At 58.3% G+C, this 4,146-nt stretch overlaps 1 non-coding gene across 1 annotated transcript; it reads right to left on the reverse strand.

Annotated features, from left to right (window-relative positions):
* Positions 1-2,335: 2,335 nt before the first annotated feature.
* On the reverse strand, positions 2,336-2,486 carry LOC138505257 (5.8S ribosomal RNA). The gene has a single exon (XR_011280084.1). It is a non-coding gene; the product is annotated as a 5.8S ribosomal RNA (ribosomal RNA).
* Between the last annotated feature and the right edge of the window lie 1,660 nt (positions 2,487-4,146).

Genomic DNA, 4,146 nt, shown 5'->3' on the forward strand with positions numbered 1-4,146 from the left:
CATTTGCATTACCGCACTGGACGCTGCAAGGGCGCCCGTCCCTGCCACTCTGGGTTCGGGGATCTGAACCCGACTTCCTGTCGATCGGCTGATGGCAATAGAGGCCATAGCCCATCCCTTCTGAACGGCGCTCGCCCATCTCTTAGGACTGACTGACCCATGTTCAACTTCTGTTCACATGGAACCCTTCTCCACTTCATCCTTCAAAGTTCTCGTTTTAATATTTGCTACTACAACCAAGATCTGCACCTGCGGCGGCTCCACGCGGGCCCTCGCCCCGGGCTTCTGTGCGTACTGCAGCAGCCCTCCTACTCGCCTGACTTAGCTCCCGCGGCTCTCAACGCCGGCCTGGTATGTGCCTGATGCTCCAGGGCCATCCATTTTCAGGGCTAGTTGATTCGACAGGTGAGTTGTTACACACTCCTTAGCGGATTCCGACTACCATGGCCACCATCCTGCTGTCTATATCAACCAACACCGTTTCTGGGGACTCATGAGCATCTGCATCATGCGCCTTAACCCCGGGTGAGCTTCATCCCGCAGCGCCTGTTCTGCTTACCAAAAGTTGCCCACTGAGCACTTTCATACAATACCCGGCTCCAAGCCAGCAAGCCGGGCTTCATATCCATTTAAAGTTTGAGAGCAGGTTGAGATAATTTTGGCCCCAAGACCTCTAATCATTCGCTTTGCTAGATAAAATTGGGGTTTCCGTGCACCAGCTATCCTGAGTGAAACTTTGGAGAGAACCAGCTACTATATCATTCGATTAGTCTTTTGCCCCTATACCGAGGACGGATGACCGATTTACACATCAGGACCGCTATGGACCTCCACCAGACCAAGTTCACCATCTTTCGGGTCCTATCACACACGCTCATGCATCATCTCTCTGACAGAGCGGGCGAGACGGGTCGGTGGAGGGCCCACCGCGACAGTATGCCACTGCAATCGCCAGGCACCGGCCCTCAACATCATAACATCACAGGGTTTCATTCATCCCTCTGACTCGGGCAGGCGTCATACTCTTAGTGTTTCCAGACAGGTCGGGTGGTTAACCGACATCACCTCAGACCCCTGGCGCCCTTTGTGGGCCTCCCCGCCCGGCAGCACGACGTGGTTGAGGCGTATTGAGGGCAGTCCACCACAGTCACATCGAGAGCCCCGTCTCCCGTGGCCACTCTAGCAACCCCCAGGAGGGGCCAGGACAGTTGCCGGATAAGGGCCCGGTGGCGGTCTATCTCCCTCAGCCCCGTGGACACAGAAAAACTGCTGTCAGGGGGCTGTAACACTCTGCTGGAGCAGAGAGCCACCTGCCCCCTGGGGCCTTCCCAGCCGGTCGTGTTGCACCGATAGACAGGAAATGCGCCCTGCAAGGGCCTCCACCGTTCCAGGTGACCAACCTGCCTGCCGTGTTGAATCCTGTGGGTGGACTGCACAGACCCCACCAGTTTACCGCTCAACCGTTTCACACCCTCTTGAACTCTCTTCAACTTTCCCTTACGGTACTTGTTGGCCACCAGTCTTGCGCCCGTATTTAGCCTTAGAGTTTACCACACGCTTTGGACTGCATTTCCAAGCAACCTGACTCCAAGAAGACCTGATCCCGGTGTGCAAGAGGCCGCTATCGGCCTAACACCATCCGCGTGGGGAGACTCGATCAGAAGGACTTGAGCCCCCTGAGCGATGCCGGGGAGTTGGTCTTCTGTACGGCACATTTCCCACGCCTGCTGCTGAATGGGGATTCGGCGCTGGGCTCTTCCCTTTTCACTGGCCTTTACTGATGGAATCTTGGTTAGTTCCTTTTCCTCTGCTTAGTAATATGCTTAAATTCAGCAGGTCACCACGTCTGATCTGAGGCCGTGGTCGGGGAGCACAAAGCTCAGGGCAGCTGGCCTCGGGCCCATACGGGGGGTTGCCCCAGCGCTTAGCGCAGGCGAGTGTATTCTGTCCCAATCTGTGAACGAAGCCCACATGGTCACGAGATCCGCGCTCCATGGTCATACTGCGCCGGCAGCCGTGGGACACCAAAGACAGCCACACACACAGCACGTCCAGGTGCCCCAGGGTGGGGTGAAGGTGCGCCAGGCTTTTTTAAAGCCTGCTGCCGCTGCCACCACATCCAAGGCGCGTCGGCCACCTGGCCCTCCTGAAACCAGCACGAGGAGGGGAAACTAGGGAAGCCAGGACGCGTCGGCAATGAGCTTGCGCGCCAGATCCAAGGATCCAGCGACCGTGCTGATCGGGGTCTGACCTTAGGGGGATGAATGGAATGGGGTCCCTGCGACAGCCCCAGCCACGACCCTGGGAGTGAACCCCGGGGCGATTCATGTACAAGCGACCCTCAGACAGATGTAGTCCCGGGAAAAACCCAGGGCCACATGTTGCGTTCGACGTGTTGATCAATGTGTCCTGCAATTCACACTAATTCTCGCAGCTAGCTGCGTTCTTCATCGATGCACGCGTCGAGTGATCCACCGCCAAAAGCCACAGGCAACTCTTTTTGTCCTAGACGTCGGCCTGACCCTGCCGGTGCAGGAGAGGTTGGGGGAGGCAGCGCTGGCTGTGGCAGGACAGCCCAGCTCCCTGTCTAGCTCGGCCGAAACCGAGCTATAATAATAATAATAATAATAATAATAATCCTCCAGGTGCTCAGCCTGACCGCCAGCTGCAACAGCACAGCGCTTCCTAGGGGGATGGAGGTAGGCCGCTCCGCCACCTGCCCACACGGCCCGATCCACTCATCCTTCCCCGACCCCTTCCCTTTTGGGAGGGGGGCTGGGAGATGGACAACGAGGCAGGCCAGAGATAGCACAGACAGGGGGTCGGGTGGGACCACTAGAGTCTTCAAACCCCAGCCCGGCTGCATAGGGCCCAGCTCCAGGTACCTGGGCAAGAGGGAAGGTCACCCACTGTGCCAGCGGGCCTGGCCATTGCTCACACACAGATGTGGGCGGCTGGAACCTTGGCGCCCACCGTCAAGTGAGCCAGCTGCACCATGGCTCAGGGCTCATGCCTGGCGTGCCGGGCGCCTGTCTGCCTGGGGAGGCACCCCTCGAGAGCAGTCAGGTTTCCCTCGGCTCCCGGCTGCCCCCACTCGGGGCTTCCCTGGTGACCGGGGTGTGCCCACTAATGCCCAGCCGCTGGCAGGTCAGAGAGAGGAATGTGCGCCCCCGGCCAGCGCAGATGCGGGCTCAGTGAGGAGAGGGGGCTGGTTGACCACGCGCACCGTACCGCTCTGCGAGAGGTGCCCCGGGCTGTGTGTGCACGTCTGGGATGCAACCGAGGTCGGGCCCACGGCTCTCCCTCCCGCTGCTCCGCTGTTAATGATCCTTTATGCCCCCACCCACAAGCAGAAACCATTCACACTCAAACGCCCCATTTCTCCTTCCAAACACGTTCCAGATTCAAATGCCACCTCCCTCCTGACCTACATGCCACCATCCCTCCATCCGAACCCACACAAAGACACCAACATCTGTCCCTCCATACCTACACCAAGATGCTCCACCCCTCAGAGCCACACCCATATGCTTCATCTCTACCTCCACACTCAGATGGCGCCATTCGCCCTCTCTCTATACCCACACCCGATTACCCCATCCCTTCGACACACACATGCTCCCACCACTCCAATAAACCAACATCCTTCTCTCCAGACAAACATACCCCATATCCCTCCATTCACACCCAGATGCCCCCTTCCTTCCCACCGGATCGCTCCAGCCCTGACCCACATGCTCCACCATTCCCTGACATGCCCCCATTATATGCCCTGTCCCTCCATTCCAGATCAACAATGCCCCCTCCGATCCAGACGCCACGATGCCCAATCCCTTCCTCAAGACCCATACCATGATGGCCCATGCTCCCTCCACACAGAAAGATGCCCCTATCCGTCCTCCGACCAATGAGCCCCAATCCTTCCCTCCAGACCCACACCAATGTGCCCCATCCCTCCCTCCAGATGCACACCAATGTGTCCTATGCCTCCCTTCATACCCACAGCAATGTCCCCATCCCTCCCTACAGACCCACACCCATGTGCACCATCCCTTCCTCTCAGAACCACACCAAGATGCCCCATCCCTCCCTCTAGACCAATACCATAATGCCCCATCCTCCCTCCCCATAGCAAGATGCCCCTTC

The sequence above is a fragment of the Ambystoma mexicanum genome, chromosome 11 (assembly GCF_040938575.1).
Source record: "Ambystoma mexicanum isolate Mex_15411 chromosome 11, UKY_AmexF1_1, whole genome shotgun sequence".
Classification (NCBI taxonomy): domain Eukaryota; kingdom Metazoa; phylum Chordata; class Amphibia; order Caudata; family Ambystomatidae; genus Ambystoma; species Ambystoma mexicanum.